This window comes from Mandrillus leucophaeus, unplaced genomic scaffold, assembly GCF_000951045.1.
Source record: "Mandrillus leucophaeus isolate KB7577 unplaced genomic scaffold, Mleu.le_1.0 Scaffold121, whole genome shotgun sequence".
In the NCBI taxonomy this organism is placed as follows: domain Eukaryota; kingdom Metazoa; phylum Chordata; class Mammalia; order Primates; family Cercopithecidae; genus Mandrillus; species Mandrillus leucophaeus.
Window position 1 is genome coordinate 3,060,080 of NW_012100432.1, and position 20,159 is coordinate 3,080,238.

A 20,159-nucleotide genomic window follows, 5' to 3' on the forward strand; every position below is an offset into this window, starting at 1 on the left:
TGAAAACTCATTTTGTCATTGTGGAAAGCAGTGAGACAATTTCTTGAAAAACTTAAAACAGAACTACCATTCAACTCAGGAATTGTATTATCAGATATATACCTGAAATAATATAAATCATTCCACCATAAAGACACATGCACACATATGTTCTTCACAGCATTATTCACAATAGCAAAGACACGAAATTAACCTAAATACCCATCCATGGTAGACTGGATAAAGAAAATGTGGTACATATACACCATGGAATACTACACAGCCGTAAAAAAGAATAGAATGTGTCCTACTCTATCCAGAATATGGATAGAGTAGGAGGCCATTTTCCTAAGCAAACTAATGCAGGAACAGAAAACCGAACACCCTATGTTCCCACTTATAAGTAGGAGCTAAACACAGAGTACACATAGACTCAAAGAATGAATCCATAAACACTGGGGCCTCCTTGAGGGTGGAGGGTAGGAGGAGGGAGAGGATCAAAAAACTACCTATTGGGTACTACACTTATTACTTGGGTGACGAAATAGTATCTACACCGAACCACCACAACATGCAATTTATCTATAGACCCAACCTACACATGTACCCCTGAACCTAAAAGTTAAAAAAACACACACACATAAAAACAGACTAAAAGGAAATCTCAGCCTGGTGCTAAGTGTACTCATGATTAGACGATGAAATTATGCCATTTTTTTCATCAATCACTTTGCTGCATTTTCCAGATTGTCTAAGCTGCACATTTATCTTCAAACAGTATGATCAAAATTAATTTACAATAAGAAACCTACCTCAAAAAAAGAAGTCAGTATGGCCTTGATCCATATTCTGATGCAAATATTTTATACAATCCCTTAAATATCATCAATGTGAATTTATGAATTCTGAATTATAGAATATCTTTAGAAGAAATACTTTTTAGGTACTCTATCTAAAGGCTTACACCATGGAATTAAACTAAGATATCTACCAGATGTTCTTCAGAATGCTACTTTGTTAGTTGGGATGGTTATAGATCACTAACTTTTATTGTCTCTGACAATGAGTCATCTGTCTTAATAAATGGTGGAATTCTGTCTTAGGACCTCCAGTTACAGATTTCCGTGTCAAAAATTCAAGAGCCAGGAGCTAGAATGTCAAACGTATAAGAGGCTTTGCTTTAGACAGAAACACCTGGCTGTAAGTTCCTGAATAAATAAACTTTGCATAGAAACCACAGGAAAGGATCTCTTATTTCTTCTAATAATCTACAGGTAAATAATTCTGTTTACCTAAGGTAAACTTCTGATTTGAAAACATGTCCATTCCTACCTTTGACTATTCATTAGGTGAATTCTTGCTTTTCCATCTTCACATCCAGTTGTTTTCTCGGACCCATCCTTGCAAAATGAATGCAAACACTAAGGTAATTTTAATCAGTTTACTGAATTGTCAGCACTAAAATATATCCTACTTACTGGGCACACTGGCTCACGCCTGTAATCCCGCACTTCAGGAGGCTAAGGCAGGAGGATCGCTTGAGCCGAGGAGCTTGACACCACCCTAGGCAACATAGTGAGACCTCATCTCTACAAAAAATTTAAAAATTAGCTGGGCGTGGTAGCATGCCTATAGTCCAAGCTACTCAGAGGAAGCTGAGGCAGAAGGATCACTTGAGCCTGTGAGGTTGAGGCTGTGGTGAACCATGATTACGCTATTGCACTCCAGCCTGGGCAACAGAGTGAGACCCTGTCTGAAAAATAAAAATATATCATACTCAAATGCTTTTACACAGATATTAGCAAACTTTTTTGTAAAAGGCCAAGTAGTAAATATTTAGACTTTGTAGAACAATCTCTGTCACAACTATTCAACTGCTGCTATAGTACAAAAGTAGCCACAGACAATATATCAATAAAGGGACATCATAGTAGCCCAATAAAACTTTATGTATGAACACTAACATTTGAATTTCATGGAATTTTCATGTATCATGAAATATTGTTCTTTTGATTTTTGTCAACCATTTATCAATATAAAGGCCATTCTTAGCTTGTGTACTGTTTAAGAACACAGCAGGCTAGATTCAGACTATAGGCAGCAGTTTATCCACCACTGCTTTGTACATTTTCCTTGAGCAATTTAAGGATCTTTCTTGAAATTTCTCTTACCCCATCATTAATTACTCTTGGAAATATATTCTTAAGTAGAAAAATAATAACAATAATATAATAAAAATAATAACCCCAATTGTCTCAAGTTGAGTAGAAGAGCCAGATTGAAGCATCTTACCATAGACTGATATGCCCGGGAGGGCATATGTTATTTCTGTGTGGCACAAACTATCCTCACTAGTCTTCTTTCTTCTTCCTGGGAACATACTTTCAAGCCTCCTTTGTCGTTAGTTTAGAGCTGCCTTCACTAGTTTTGGCTGGTAGAATGTGGTCCGGAATTCCGTGCACTACTTCTGTGTCCTGTGGGATTCTTAGCCTCATCTCTTGTCAATTTGTAAAATAGCTGGATGCCAGAGATCCCATGGAATCTTTAACAGGGTCAGAACCAACAGATGAAATAAGCCTGGATAACCATATCAGCTCAGGGAGGGCTGCCCACAATATTTTCAACTGGGCTGTGACACAAGCAAGAGAGAACTTTATTTTGTTAAGTCACTGAAATGTGGAGATTTGTTACCACAGCACAGTTTAGCCTTACCTGAATAATGCCATCTGTTTTGTCCATCTGAATACTTAGTAGAGTGTGTAGCACCTAGTAGGTGCTGATTAGGCATTTGTTGATTGCTGATAAATAACTTTCCTAATAATTATAAATTTCACAATGCCATGTTTTACATTATTAAAATCTGTATGTGATGTGTGACCAGGCTTCACTAATTTTATACATGAATTCAAAAAAAAAAAAAAAAGATGAGACAGAAATCTTTCTCTAGTGTGATTAATGATCCAAATAATCTACAGCATTGTGATTATTATGGTTCAATGGCAAACATTTGCTGAGCTGCTACTATGTGCCAGAAACCAAGTCAAGGGATACAAATATAAGTCATTTATGACAAGTTTAAGGACAGTTTTCTGGGCCTCATGCTTCAAAGTGAAGATGGGCAAACTAGAACTTACCCAAGGAAGAGAAATCAGAGCCACAAGGCTAGGGAAGGAAATTAAAAGCATATTTAAAAAAAAGAAGAAAAAGAAAAAATTTATTTTGTGCAGAAATCAATGCAAGTGATGAGAATACAGTAAGTCCTCAGTGTCATAAAGAGATTCTTGGAAACTGTGTCTGTTGTCATGCATTCATGTAATTATATACTTTATAAATTTTTATTTAACAATAATTCATATTCCTTCATTTTTCGACCCAGTTATTCCAGCTCAAGGTTGCTGGTGACTGGAGCCCATGCCAGCAGCTCAAGATGTAAAGTGGGAACCAACCCTGGACATGGCATCCTCCCATCACAGGGAACATTCTCTCTCTCTCTCTCTCTCTCTCCCTCTCACACACACACACACACACACATGCACACGCGTGCACACACACACTCTGATTGGGAAAGTTTAGCACACACACTTACTCTGATTGGGACAGTTTAGACATGCCAATTCACCTGAAGTTCATGGCTTTGGGATATGGGAGGAAACCAGAGTACCTGGAGAAAACCCACACAGACACAGAGAGAACATGCAAGCTCCACACAGACAGGAGACTCAGCCAAGGATCAATTTTATTCTCATGAACTTTATAACAAGACATCATTGGACAAAAGGATGTTATTAGAGGACCTGCTGTACTCAAACAAATCAACCACTTTCCCACTCTTCAGGAGTTACAGTATATTGAGGCAGATGGACAAGCGGCAGAGTGCTCTGCCAGAGACATCTGCCCTAAAGCTCTGCGAGGACACGGTGAAGAGGAAATACCTCTTTCTGATGGGATCACAGAAGGCTCCAAAGAAGTGGCATTTGAACTGAGTCTTGAAAAAATGTTGTCACTTGGCAGATAAGGGGAAAGCAAGTGTTCCCATGTACCTAGGGGAAAGGATATGGGGCAAGGTGCCTGATGTAATAGGCTGAGCTCATGGCCATAAAGAAATATCAGCAGGAAAAAAGTAAAAATCAGATAGGCCAGGTCATGGAGGTCTGGGATAATACTCTAAATGGCTTGGGCTTTTCCTACTGATAGCATGGAACCATTAACAATGTTGGAAAGGAGAAAGTGACTGGAACATTTGTATTTTTTGAAAAAATAAATGAACAAGAAAATTTTAGATATGAAAATGCTAGAAAGACAATATAACACAATCATTGTCAATTTTTACAATGCCTTATTGTATATTACTGAAATACGGGTGTGATATGTGACCTGGGCATGAATGGGGAATAAATGTATTTAGATGATGACCAGAGCAAGCCTCATTGAGAAGGTGAGGTTGAGCTGCAACATGGAAGAAGTGGATCCTGTAAGGCTGCAAAGAGGAACAAGTGCATGAGCCCTAATCTGGGACAGAGTTGGGCACACTGGGAGGTCAGAAAGATGGCCGGTGGGGTTGGATCACAGCAAAATAAGTGGGAGTGGGAAAGTGTGTGGTTAGAGTTCACTCTGAGCCATTAACATCTTTTACATCAGGGTTAGAAATATAGATTTTTTTTTCCTAAATGCAGTGGGAAGCTTTTTTGAAAGGTTTTTTGTTTGTTTGTTTGTTTTTGTTTGTTTGTTTGTTTTTTAATATCACTCCAGCAACTGAAAGGAAAGGGAATTGCAAATAGGCTGGAGAGATAGCAGGGCTGTCTTGAGGAAACTCTTAATCAGCCTTGAGATGAGAGTGTTTGCCGAGGAGTTGGGAAGAACTATATTCCACTGGGATGTATTTGAAGGAGGAGCCCAGATGACTTGTGAATGGTTGGTTGTGAGGACCGAGGCAAAGGGAGGAATCAAGTATTACTCCTCAGTTTTTACTTTATCAAGTAGAAGGAAGGTCCCACTTACTGAAATGGGAACAAGCAAGGTAGGAAGAAGTTCACAAAAGAACAGAGAGTCCTAATCACCCATGCCAAGTTTGAGTTTCCTGTTAACTGTCGAAAAAGAGATGTGGAGTAGACAGCTGAATATGAGAGTTTAGAGATGTCAGGGCTACAGATGTAAATTGGAGATATAAATTAATTAATGCCTTGGAACTTTATGAGATCATCTAAGAGGGAGTGAAGATAGAATAGAGTTGAACTCTAGGACTGAGCCATGGGGCATTTCAACAGAGGATGAATAAACTGAATAGGGGAACAAATGAAAGAGCCTGATAAGAAGTCAGTACAGTGTATGGAAAATCAGGTGAATGCAGCTTTAAAAAATAAAAAAAGAAGCACCCTTTCAAATGCTGCTTGAGAAGTCAAGTAAGAAGAGAACAGATCACTGACTATTGGATTTTTCCATTCAAAAGTCATGGTCACCTTGGCAAGAGCCCAGTGTGAATATTTTTTAAAAAACAGAATAAGAGAAAGAGTAACAAGTAATTCCTAAGAGGTTTTCCTTGAAGGGAATATAACGATAGAGTTGTAGATGGAGGGGAATTTGGGGACAATGGCTGTGAATTAAGATTAACATTGGAACACGTTTGTTTGTTGGTGGGAATGCATCAAAACCAAAAAGATGGAACTAATTAATGGTGTACGAAAACGCATAATTGCAGGACCAGCATCACTGAGAGGATGTGGGATCCACAGAACAAATGGAGGAGTTGATCTTTTTTTAGACTGTACGCCTTAGAGTAGTTTCATCCAGAAAGGGTGTGAAGAGTGAGGTTACAGGTGCAAGTAAGTTGATTTAAGTAGGGCAGATCAGTTTATATCCGTTTTGTGTATTGGTTTAAGACTGGGTGAGAAAACACTTACAAACTATGTTCTTAAGTAGTAACAATTATTGGAAAGTTCTCTTTTCCTTGCTTGAAATCAAAATTCACCTTCAACTTGCCGTTAACCTAAATTTGAACATACATCATTAAGCGTGCTCTGGATAACAAGAGACTATTACATCCTTCGGTGTGGAAAGTAATTCTACTCATTCAACCTAAGGGATCTTTAAATACATATGAATTCACAGCAAATTATTTGGGGCTTGTTTAATAAGGGCCAGATAAAATTTCAGATTTTTATATGAGCAAATGTCAATTTAAATAGCCCTTTATTTTGGGCTTAATTTATTGTGGGAGAAGATTATCTAAAGAAATTTATTTTTGTATCTTAATTTTTAGCTTGTAAATCTATTTTATCTCAATGGTTTTTTTTTTCTAGCAGCAATTTAAAATTTTGCCTCATTTGTCCAAAATACTGACTGTCCTTTTAATTTTGTGTCACCCACAAATTGGATGACATCTGTCTTCTCAATCAATGATCTCCAATCTATTAAGTCTCAAAAGAGGAAATGTTTGACATATTTTTTTCTCTTAAAGTATCTTTTATGGAACAATCCATTCAAAATTTTACTAACAATTAACATTGACTTTATTCTAGACCTACTTAAGCCTACTCATTACATATTTTCTAAATACTAGGACAGATCTGCCTCTGTCCCTTGTTCCACACCCACTCTTCCATATTACTAAAATATTTTATTTTATTTATTGGACACACAGAATTAAAAAAAAAAAAAAAAAATCTTGACTCCAAAATAAGGTTTCTCCATGGTAACATCGATTTGTTTAAATATCTCCCGCCTTTCTCAGTTTAATGTTTATGGAATCAGATTTACTTCTGAGGAGACACTCAGAAATCTTCAAGCGTAGTCTCTTAGACTATGTCCAATGGATCGCATTTGATATGGTTTGGATATGTGTCCCCACCCAAATCTCAGATTCAATCGTAATCCTCAGTGTTGAAGGTGGGGCCTAGTGGGAGGTGATTGGATCGTGGGGGCGGTTTCTGAAGGTTTAGCACCATCCTCTTGATGCTGTTCTTTTGATGGTGAGTGAGTGAGTTATGAGATCTGGTTGTTTAAAAGTGTGTCGCACCTCCCTCCACCTTCTGCTCTGGACCAGGTGAAGTGCTTGCTTTCCCTTTGCCATCCACCATGATTGTAAGTTTCCTGCAGCCTCCCTAGAAACAGAAACCACTGTGCTTCCCATACAGCCTACAGAACTGTGAGCCAATTAAACCTCTTTTCTTTATAAATTACCCAGTTGCAGGTATTTCTTTATAACAGTGTGAGAATGGACTAATATGCATTGGGAGTTATACCTGATGTAAATGACGAGTTGATGGGTGCAGCACACCAACATGGCACAAGTATACATATGTAACAAACCTGCACGTTATGCACATGTACCCTACAACTTAAAGTATAATAATAATAAATAAATTTAAAAAAAAAAAGAGAATGGACTAATACAACATTTATACTTCCTATTTCCTATACAATATAGTGGTGCATATATGAGATCAAGTATTGATAGCTGCCTGAATAGCTCACTATTCTCTTATCTCACTATTGCTGATTTCAAAGCATGTTGGCTCCTCCTTCTAAAGTTCCAGTTCAGCTTTTCATTCTTCCATGAGATCAGATTTAATTGTTTCTTCCATTATTTTATATCATCTGCTCCTGAGCAACGGAGTATCAGTTCACTTTGCCTTTCAGGGATATCAAGGCAATGCCACATATATTAGGGGTTTGAGACTGTAGTATTTATTTGTAGGACTACTTTCTGTATTGGTCATTCTAATCTAAATTGTGGTATGGCAGCAGTTGTTGAAATCTCAGTGGCTTAACACAACAACAGTTTATTTCTTAAGAAAAGTCCACTGTGAGTTCAGCACCTCTCCAGGGCATCTATCTCCCATGCAGTAATTCATGAAATCCAACAGCTTCCATCTCATGACACCACCATGTCAACATATGACACCAGAGTCACTGCAGAAGGATAGTGGCTGGAAAGTTACACATCAACTCTTAAATGCTCCAGACTACAAATGATATACATCATTCATTCTCATAGCTTATTGGCCAGAACTACTAGGTATATGGCCCTATATAATGGCAAGGGGGCCCAGAAATGTGGGAGAGCACACAGATATTTGCTGAGGAATAAATATCTCTACCAACCTCACCCATCAGGGAACCCTTAATCTGTTCTTCATTTCTATAATCTTTGTCACTTCAAGACTATCATATAAGTAGAATTATACTGCATATGACCTTTCAAGATTGGCTTTTCTTACCCATCATAATTTTCTAAAGATTCATCCAGGTTTTTTCATGGATCAGGAGTTCATCCCTTTCCATTGCACAGTAGTATTCCATGGTTTGGATGAAACAAAAGTTTTTTAATCATTCACTCATTGACAGACATATGGGTTGTTTCCAGTTTTTGTCTATTATGAATAAAACTGCTTTAAACATCTACACACAGGTTTTTGTGTGAATATATGTCCTTTTCTGGAATAAATGCCTAACAGGGAATTACTGTGTTATATGGTAGTTAAATATTTCATTTTTAAAGAAATCACCACGCTTTTTCCAGAGTGCTTTATCATTTTTAATTATTTATTTTATTGATATGCAATAGATGTATATATTTTTAGAATACATGCGATAATTTGATACATTCATATAATCAAATCAGGATCCTTGGGATATCCATCCTACTAGCAATGTATGAGTGATCCAGTTTCTTCACATCCTCGTCAAGATGTGGTGGTGTCACTCTGCTTTAATTATGCCATTCTGATAGGTGTGTGGTGACATTTCATCATGGTTTTCAATTGCACTCTCCTAATGGCTAATGATGTTGAGCATTTCTTCATGTGCTTATGTGCCATCTATATACTCTTTGGTGAAATGTCTCTTTATATCTTTTATCCATTTTCTAATTTGATTGTTTGAGGGTATTTTCTGTTGAGTTTTGAGAGTTTTTGATATATGTTAAGTGTCAGTCCTTTGTCAGATCTGTGATTTGCAAATATTTTCTCCCAGTCTGTAGCTTGTCTTTTCCTTCTCTTAACAGCGTCTTTTTCAGAGTTAATAATTTTTAGTTAGATAAGGTACAATTAATTCATCAAGTTTTTCTTTCTCTAAATCATACTTTTGCTATCAAGTATAACACTTTTTGCCTTGTCCTAGATCCCAAAGATTTTCTGTTTTTTTTTTTTTTTTTCTAAAAGTTTTATAGTTTTATACTTAAGTCTGTGCTCCATTTTGAGTTAATTTTTGTATAATTGTAAATCTTAGGTCCCGGTTTATTTTTTTCACTTATGGAAGTACATTTGCTCCAATACCACTTGTTGAAAAGGCTATCTTTCCTTCAGTGGATTGTTTTTGTATCTTTGTCAAAAATCAGTTGGTCGATTACCAACTAGAAGCTCCAATACAGTGCTGAACAGAAGTGAGGAGAGCAGATATCCCTGTCTTCTTTCTGGTCATAGGGAAAAGTGGTTAGTCTTTCACTATTATGATGTTAGCTCAAGGTATTTTATAGGTGCTCTTTATCAAGTTGAAGAAGATCTACTCTATTTCAGTTTTTTCTGAGGGTTTTTAATCATAAATTGATATTGAATTTTGTCAAATTCTTTTTCTGCATTGATTAATGTGATTATGTGAATTTTCTTCTTTAACCTGTTAATCTGGTAGACTACATTGATTTTTCAAACATTAAATCAGTCCTGCAGCCCTGGAATAAACCTTAGTTGGTCACAGTATATAATTCTTTGACATATTGCTGAATTATGTTTACTAATATTTTGATAAAGATTTTTGCATTTATATTCATGTTATTTTCTAGTTTTTGTTTTCTATTTTTTGAGGGGGGATGTGTGTGCTATCTTTGATTTTATTACCAGAATAATATCAGCTTCATAAAATGAATAGGAAATTGTTCCCTAGTCTTCTACTGTCTAGAAGAGATTGTGTACAACTGGGATTAATTCTTTTTTAAATATTTGGTAAAATTCTTCGGTGAAACCATCTGAAATTGGAGGGCATTTTATGGGGCAGTTTTTCAATTACAAATGCATCTTCCTTAATGATTATAGAGCCACTTTAATTATCTATTTCATATTGGGTAAGTTATAGTAGTTTGTGTTTTTCAAAGAATTTGTCCATTTCTTTTAAGTTGTCAAATTTATGTATGTGGAGTTGTTTGTAGTGTTCTCCTATTGCACTTTTGATATCTACAAGGTCTACAGCGATATCCTCTGCTTCATTTTCTTGTAAAAATGAAGTAATTTTTGACTTTTCCCTTTTCGTTTGTCTATCTTGCTACAAGTTTGCCAGTGATCATTTCCATTAACCAGCTCATTGTTCTATTAATTTCCTCTGTTGTTTTTCTGTGTGAAAAATAATTGATGTCTGCACTTATCTGCATTATTTTTCTCTTTTTCCTTGTCTTCAGTCTATTTTGCTTATCTAAGTTCTTGTAGTGGGAGCTTTGATTATTGATTTGAACTATTTCTCTCTCCTTTTTTAATGCTTCTTTTCTTAGATTATTGATTTGACATTTTTCCTCTTTTCTAGCATTTAGTGCTAGAAATTCCCCCTTTCTACACTGCTTTAGCTTCTCTGTATGATTTCAATTCTTTACATTTGTTGGGGCTTGTTTTATGGCCCAGGATATTATCCATTTTGGCATATCTTCCATATCCTTGGCCTTTGTTGATGCCAGGGGCACTTAAACAGGATGTGTATGCTACTGTTGTTTGGCTGAGGGCCTTACAAATATCAATTAAAATTTGCTGACAGATGGTATTGAGTTTTATTAACATATCCTTACTGTTTCCTCTGTAGTTTTTATCAATTGTTGAGAGTAGGGTATGGAGGTCTTCAAATATAATTTGAGATTTCTCTGTTTCTCCTTCTAGTTCTATCAATCTTTGCTTCACATATTTTGTAGTTCTGTTGTTTGGTGCATATACCTTAGTGGATTAAGCCTTTTATCACCATATAATGTCTCTATCTCTGGTGATATTCTTGGATCTGAGGTCTACTTTATCTGATATTAATATAGCCACTCCTGCTTTCCTTTAATTAATGTTTGCATAATACATCTTTTTCCATCTTCTTACTTTCCACCTGCATACATCTTATTTGAAGTAATTTTACTTGAAGTAAGTTTACATTTAAATAATTATTGACATGTTAAGACTTAACGTCTGTCATTTTAATTTTTGTTTTCTCTGTTTTTTATTCCTCTGTTTTCTTTTTCCTGCCTTCCTGTAGGTTACCTGAACATCTTTTAGATCTCATTTTTGTTCATATATAGTGTTTTTGAGGATATCTCTATGTTTAGCTTTTTACATTGTTGCTCTAGATAAAGACCTTTACATTCCATTACTGTCCCCATTTATAATGTAGTTGTATTTAAATATTTCCTCTAATGCATTTAGAACCAAATCTAACAATATTATGATTTTTACATCAACTATCAAAAATAGCTTAGAAAACTGAAGAGAAGGAAAGCCTATTGTGTTTATCCATATTTTTTCTAATCATGTTCTTTCTTCCTCCTTGTTCCAAGTTTCCTTCTTTTGTGTGTGTGTGTGTGTGCGTGTGCGTGTGTGTGTGTGTGTTTGTGTGTTTAGAGAACTTCCTTTATCCATTCTTTTAAATGAGATCTGCTGAAAACAAATTCTTAGTTTCCCTTTGTCTAAGATTGTCCTACAGGTCCCTGAGAGATACTTTCAGATCTTTTCAGTCTTATTTTCTCTGTTTTTCAGATTGGATAATTTCTATTGTTATTTTTTTCACAACACATTGATTATGTTCTCTATTCCCTCCATTCTGCTGTTGTGTCCACACACCAATCTTTCTATTTTGGTTATCATATTGTTTTAGTTCTAAAATTTCTACCTGGGGCTGGGCCTGGTTGCTCACGCCTGTAATCATAGCACTTTGGGAGGCTGAGGCGAGCAGATTGTTTGAGTTCAGGAGTTTGAGACCAGCCTGGGCAACATGGTGAAACCCCATCTCTACAAAAAAATACAAAAATCAGCCGGGTGTGGTGGCTTGTGCCTGTAGTCCCAGCTACTTGGGGGGTGAGGCGGAAAAGATGGCTTGAACCTGGGAGGTTGAGGCTGCAGTGAGCTGAGATCACGCCACAGTACTCCAGCCTGGATGACACAGTGAGACCCTGGCTCAAAAAATAAAATTTCCACTCAGTTCTGTTTTATATTTCCTATTTCTTCACTGGGACTTCATTGAGATTTTTTTCATTAAGACTTTCTCGTTTTCCTTTGTTTCAAGCAGATTTGTAATTTTTTTATTCAGCATATTTAGCATGACTGTTTTAAAATCTTCAATAATACTAATTTCTCTATCATCTTGGTGCTAATATCTGTTGATTGTCTTCTTTCAGTCAGATTTAGATTTACTGGTTCTTAGTATGATAGATGTTTTCAGTTGAAATCTAGACATTTTTGTATTACATTACAAGATTTCATCTTATTTATACCTCTGTTTTAGCTGAATTTTCTAGCACCACTTCAGCAGGGAAGGCAGAAACAATGTTTTGTCACTGCCAAATGAGATAGCAGTCCCTGTTGTTCACTTGGCCTCTGTTGATGCTAGAGGTGATGTTAGGCTCCACGTTATTGCTGGGTGGTGATGGAAGTCTCGGCTTCCCATGTAATCTCCAGCAACACAGCAGGGATGAGGGTTGAGGTGTCTCATAACTACTCAGTAAGGATAAACATCTGGGCTGCCTACTCAGCCTTCTCTGACACCAGTCCAGTGGTAGTGTTGGGGAGCCTCATTACAGTCTCACAAGAGTGGACATCTAGGCTCCCCACTTCATCTTTGCTGGTGTGGATCAGGTAAGACCACATTTTTTTCAGTGGTGTTTGGCTGGAATAGAATGGTTGTTTTTTACAAGTTTTCTGGTAGGCTGCCATCTACTAATCCTTTGACAAGATAGTAGACTTTTGTTTGGAATTGTCTTTTTTTTTCCTGGGCCCATTGGCAGTGCCAGATTGCTGGCTTCTTCAGCTCCATGTCTGGGATATATGACACAAAAAGGAAATCCTGATAATTCACTTCCATCTTATTCCTTAAATCCTAAAGTCCCTACCTGGTCTACCTTCTTTATTCCACTTTTCAGGGGTCTATGGAATAGGGAAAACCACATCTGTCTGTCTTCCCAGAAGTAAAAGCTCATGGATCTTTATTTAATAGGCAGATGAAGACCTCAGAGAAAGATGCTATTTTTGAGGATTTGACCCCCTACATTTTATTTTAGCTAGTAATTAAATAATCCTACTAATAGCACTCAGAACTATCAGTAACTAATAGGTAAATAACTCAAGTCTACTCACACAGGGCACCCACCATAATCTCCTACTTACTTACCCCAGGCCTTCAACAATGCTCTATATCTTTGACACTGTCCCTTTAACTAAGATACCCTTCTCTAATAAAAGAGAACATATCCTTGGTCTATATTCTTGATTAAACCTCCAACATTCTTGGAAGATATTATTTAGCCCTGGTTATATACATACGGTTAATTTGTTAATCAGACTGCAACATCCAGTATTTGCCATTTTTATCCAAATGATTCCAAACTCTGCTTCAGAAGTCAATTTGGAGAAAACACTCAGAATAGCTCTATCCACTTTCAAGTCTTCAATTACTATTTACACAAATCACCCAAATGATGGCTCCAGCTTAGAGTTCTCTTTGTTTTCCAGCACTATCTATCTACCTGGCCACCTAAACTTGGAGTTTGTTTCTTCAATCTCACTATCGCCCAGCCTAACCAATGACACTCTTCCTATTCCTACCCAACAAACCTAGTTATTCTCTAATGTTTCCCATATACGGGAATGAGTAACACCATTTAGACAGTTAACAAGACAGAAACTGGCAGCCATCTTTGGCTATTTCTTTTCTCTTGACTCATATTCCCAATAGTATACTGTTTAACAAGTTATCTTTAAAAACAAGAATGTATACATACATATTTAGATTTATGATAGTATTGATATAGAACTATAGCACACAGTTTATGAATAATAATAAAATATACAATACCCTTTATTGTAAATTTCATATAGCATATTGATTCTCACAGAATACTTTCATTGTTTTTTGCCAAACTCTTAGATCCATAGCCAACTTATGGTTGCAACTAATGGATGAGAGTATTTCTTACCTGTATGTTGGTGGATCATTTCCTTCACATTAAAGAGTAAGACGAGGGTGAAACAATAAAAATGTATACTGAAATTTTATTGTTTTTTCCATAATGTGAATGACTTCTTCAATGGATCAAATGATTGTTTTTACACACTGGAAGAATATTTGCTCAATTTCATGTGATTTAACAATGAGACATCTACAGACACAACACACTTAATCTGAATCATTGACACTTTCTCCATCACTTTCTTAAGTCTAGAAAATCAACAGTACAATAAATCAAGCCCTGAGTTATAGTACTTGACAATTACTGAGGAACAAATCCTCCCACTGTAGCTGATTTCAAGCTACCAATATGACATAACTGAATGTGAATTGGAAAGATTTGTGCAGTAATACACCAACATATAGTATTTCACCAAAAAATACCACAGATATAAATAACCTCAAGAGTTATGTAGCTAATAGCAAAATGTAGTGAAATAATTAGGGATGAATGACTTTTGAGTACTTATTACCCTTGTTTTGATATAATTTATTATAAGTTTATGTAATTTAATTTTTAATATCTGTGTTTAACAACCAAGTCACAGAATTTCTGAAAATTTAAAATCAGCTCTTGCAAATCAGTGTGAGCCAGGTTTAGCTGTAAGTATCCAATCTAGAGCCTGATGATTCTATCTAAAAAAAAAAAAACCTTAAAATCAGTTTACTTTTCTTCATTTCTGCCATCATCTCCCTAGTCTAAGTTTTTACCATTTTTTATTAGACCCCCAAAATAGCCTCTTGCTTTTCTACATCTATACATAACCCTTCCCAACTTGTTCTTCAAGTTTCAGCCAGTGTAATTTTCTTAAAATGCCAATATGATTATGTTGACCAATGCATTTATTAATTTGTTTATTTAGCAAATGATTATTGAGTTTTATGTCCTAGGCACTGTTTTAGTGGATTAGGTTAAATGTGTGAACGAAGGATAACAATTGCTTCCTTCATGGAGAGTACATATGACTTGCAGAGGAGGGCCAGGGTATAGACAATGCGCTAAACATAATAAATCAATTGTACTGTACATCAGAAGGTAATGAGTGCTATGGGGAGAAAAACTGCAAAGGAGGGTAAAAGTAGATATGGTAGGGAAGTTACAGTATTAAGTCTGGTGCTCAGGATATGCCTGATAGACAAGGTAACATTTGAGAAAGGACTTGAATAAGATAAGGATTAGCCATTTGGATTTGAGGGGGAAATAGTCAGTGGGCACAGAGACCAGTGTAGCTAGAGCACCATGAGCAGTGGAGAGGGGTGAAAAGAAGTTATGTTGGAGAGCTATAGAGAAAATAACATGGAGGTTCCTGCAGGTCATTGTAAAGACTTCAGTTTTTACCCTGATTGAAATAGGCCCCATCACAGTGTTTTGACCAGAAGAGTGTCAAACTTTTGAAGCAGATCACTCTTGCTTAAAATCCTTCAGTGTCTTCCCATTGCTCTTTAGATAAAATCTAGCATTCTTCGCCTCGCCCTTCAAGCCCCACAGAATGTGGTCTTTGTGTCATCTCACCATCCTGATCTCTTGCTTCTCACTTCCTCCCTCCTATTTCTTTCAGTCCTTGAATGGGGTGGTACTCTCTACATCAGACAGAGCCTCCATCAGACACTCATAGCTACCTGAACCTGTCCTTCATAATAATACTTCCATACTAAATGGTTGATTGTGATTTCATGACCAGTCGTTGATTGTATATGTTGCCTACCTGCACTACTCTTCCCTGCTGGAAAGGAAGCTAGATTTAAGCAGCAATATTGTATCTTTTGTTCACTGGTGTATCTCAAAGAATTAAACCAGTGTTTAGGACATAGTAGACAAATATCAATTGAATGAATGAATGTCTTATATATTAATATATTCCCAGTGTTTAACCAGGAGTCTAATCCATTATAGACATTCTGTAATTTTTTTGTAGAATGAATAGATAATCAAATGGATGGATAAATGAATGGATGATTGAATGAGTGAAAATAATGAGCAAGTGAATGATGTGTATTTCTATTGTATTCCCAGTACTGAACTCAAAATCTGGCTCATGGTAGTACATTCTGTATTTTTTTTTCTTTTTTTTTTTTTGTTTTTTTTTTAGTTCTTCAGTGAATAGATAACTGAATAGCTGGGTGAATAGATGCTTGAATGTGTGAAAATATGGAAGGACTGAATGAACAAATGAATGAATGAATCATTTTTAGGCAAGTCAGAAGAGTTTCCGTCTTCCAAGAAGAATATCTCTTCTGCCCAGAGTGGGTCACTTGATCGGCCCATTAGTTCTCTATTTGGTTTCCTGCCATGGATATATTTTGAAGAACATTTTTATTAGCTTTGGAGTCACTTGCAAGGTACTCTTGAATTCTCTTTTGGCTCGCCTGCATTCTTGTTCACACCTGACCTGCCATAGTTTGCGGATCTCCCTGGTTTCCTTACTTGGGCCACATTTCCAAGTGTCCCTTTGATCTCTGGCACATACTTTTGCTAGGCTTCCAATAAGGTGTTTTTAAACAGTCTCCAGATTTCCTGTGGCTTATTGACTTTTTAAATTATTCCTTTCATTTGTTTTTCCTAACCATTGCCTACACTTGTTCTTAGGTTCCTTTTATAAAATTGAGTAACCACATGATATATAAATGTTCTCTCCCAGCCCAGAATGGTCACAGTGTTGTGATCACTCAGAGATACTTTTTCTTCCAGGTCCTGCCCACCACTGAAAGCCAAATCTAAAATATTTTTCCTCCTTAATAATTCTAAAAGGCATTTTTCTAAGAGGAGATCATTTATCTTACCCAATAATATATTTGTAATCTATATGTGAACCCTGAATAAATTAGTCTCCAAGAAAGTACAGAGCATGCTGCGTATATGTGCTATAGAATGTGTGTGTGTGCGTGTGTGTATACTGCATAACATACAGACACTTTAAAAACGATCTCATTTCTTCCTAAGTTGGAAAGTCTCTAATCATGATAACTCCTTTAGAGAAACCAAAATCTATTCAAATAGGAGTCAGAAAATGTTTTTGGTTCCCACCTATACAGATCAAACGATAGTTTGTTTCCTTCTTGTCCCATTTTCTCCTACCAAAGCCTATTTGAAGAAAGGAGTCCAGCAAACTAAGAGAAATAGAAATCATTTAACATAACAAAAAATTCGCTTTCACTTTTTTTAACCAAGCGTTTCATCAGTCAGGATTTTTCCTACCAAAGATGTTTATTTTCAGCCATTTGCTTTATTTGGCTAAAAGGTACGTTCTTTGCTACATTTAATAGTCATGTGTATGCTACTCAAAGTAGAGATCACAGAGTTTTCATCTGCAAATTTTTACCAGACTAAAGTGAACCAAAGAACATGTTAGAAATTTGAGCCTATAGTGTATATAAACTTCTCACAAATATTTTAGCAGACTGCTTGTTTCTCAAAAATTTTATATGATAAAACACATCATCAGTGTTTATTCAGATTATAGGTTGTGGTGCTAATGTAATAGATTTTTGTCTTAAATAGTGAAAACTGTAAATACACCTTTTTCCACTTCAAACTTTTGAATTCGTCAAGTTATAATGAAGAAGCTTTAAAGATTTGGTGATATGTTTTCCACCCATGATATTGACATATGCACATAATTACCTTTTTTTTTTCTTTTTGATACAATTTCATTATTTGTCATGCTGGCTGTGGCGTACCAATAAAGCCAAAATATCATATTAGAATTCATGACAGTTTTCACATTGTATTATCAATATGTGGAAATAATTGTCTGCTCTGAGATTAAATTACATTATTGTGTATCTTTTTCATGCCTAATAAATAATGATGGATGGCTTTTATTTTCATCACCACCTGCAACCATTTAGTCACCCCTTGATTGTTGAAGATAAAATAATAAAAGGCAAGTGTTATGTTGCAAGCAGAAGAATGTAGTCAAAACAGTTGTATGTTCCTTGTTTCCGTTTGCATTATTTGAGTCCCTAAAGAGCAATGCATGGTGGTCTATAAAAGATAGCAACCTGGGAGAAACATGGCAAACGGTTCACGTAAATGAGGGAAGAAAGTGGGAAAATATTTTTTTCTAGTAGAACAATAATTATTTCTTGGTGCACGATTCTTAATCTGAAAATGAGTTTTTTGTTCTGCTGTGCAAATCAGTTACGTGCAATTAGAATGCAAAGCAGAGGCACATCTTACTGTTTAGCCTTTTTAAATAGAAATGAAAACAGCCCGGAAATTGTAGCAAAGTTGAAAATGCATGCTAGGTAATTTTGAAATCCAAAGACATAAAGCCATGCATAATAAAAAGGCCACTCTAAACTCATTACATTTTTTGAAATTGGCAATTGGAAGGCTTAATTTTAAAATTAGAACTTGCATGTTTGGAAACTTATTAACTATATTTTGAATGGTCAAGTCCATTGCCAACGTTAAAGTGTGTTTTGTTTATCCTCCTGTATACAATTCCACTGCCTCATAATTTGGTTTTATCTATGTCTGACCTGCTCAGATGCCTTTTTTTTAATTGTTCAACATTATGCTTAAGCAAAATTGATTCACCTTTTCTGGTGAAACTTTTGAATTAAAATTATAATCAGCAAATGCTGTGAGTCTTAAGGGGAACAGAATTGCCTCGGAGGTTTATGATACTATTATATTTCATCTCCGAAGAATGTCAAGCTTTTTTACAAAATAAATATATGGTGTTTATAATGGAAGCTAGTCATTTGATCATTTCAGTTACAACAGTGAGGTAAGAAAGCAAACTGTAGACAAAATCTTTTATGATATTTGGTTATGAGTCACAGGTTGACTCTTTACAGAACAGTTTCACATGTTTGGCTCTATTATCTTTAAATCAAAAGATGACAATCTCAGGCATAGCAGAGACTCAGACCAAAATCCAAAGGTAATCCTATCAAATGTCAAGTTACTGCAGAGAAATGGCTTGAAAAATAGGCCAGCGGTCCATTATTTGATGAACCCCAAGTGAACACATATGCTCGTGAGTCTGTCGTTAGCTGGGTGTTCTATTAATGTTCTTCCCAATTGTTTTAGAGCATTCATTTAAAAAGAACAGAGGGGCCTTTCCCTTGTTTATGGCTGTTTTGCTATCTGACTACCCATCTCCCTCTGTAATTAAATGCCACGAATAAAATAATAATAAACATAATTTTATTTGTACCATTACTCACTGCAGAAATTACATCTTTACATTTCCTATGAGAATCAAAGAGCAGTCATGCCTGCTTCCTTCACATTTGAGAGAGCTGTGTAGAAGTCGCAGGCTTTTCTAGATTCTCTGAGCCTGGGGGGGAATTTTGTGGGTTAGCAACCTTTCAGACAAATTATTTTGCAGAGTGTACATGTATACCTATCTTCTCTTGACGATCGAGATTTTACCTGGCCCATGTAAACACCTTAGAAGACTAATTCTATAAAACAGACTTGCATAAAAATCACCCACAACTTAAAACTGGGACATCTATCTGTGGGCATAACGCCATACACTCTAAAGAAAGTAAGCTTTAGCACATGCTGCAAAACTCTTCTAATTAGAAACCCCTGCTAGTCTTTTGTCCCGCAGTGCTCAGTGGAAGTTCTAAGAATCCAAAGCTTTACCCAAATGTACCTTGCCCCAAGCATCCTGATCTCACTCCCTGGTAACAGGAAGTTCCAGAATGACATCCTCATGGAATGGTTTTATTTTTCTCTTGCATTATCTCTCGTCTGTTGTGATTTTCTTCAGCCAAAGTCTCCCTGACATGACCTACCAAAAAAGAAAACATGTTGAATAACTGCACCATAAACACACAAAATGGAAACGCTGAACTAGCTTCATTAAAATAAATCATTCTTAGTACTGTAACCTCTTTTGTTTTAATTTCACACTTTCTATCATCCTAGTGGTTTGCTAGTTCTAATAATGTTTCTGGAGTCTGTGCTACATATATGAAGACATTCAGGAGTTTTTAATGAACACCAAAATTATTAACTTTCTTGCCTTACGTATTTGCAAGAAGGGGAT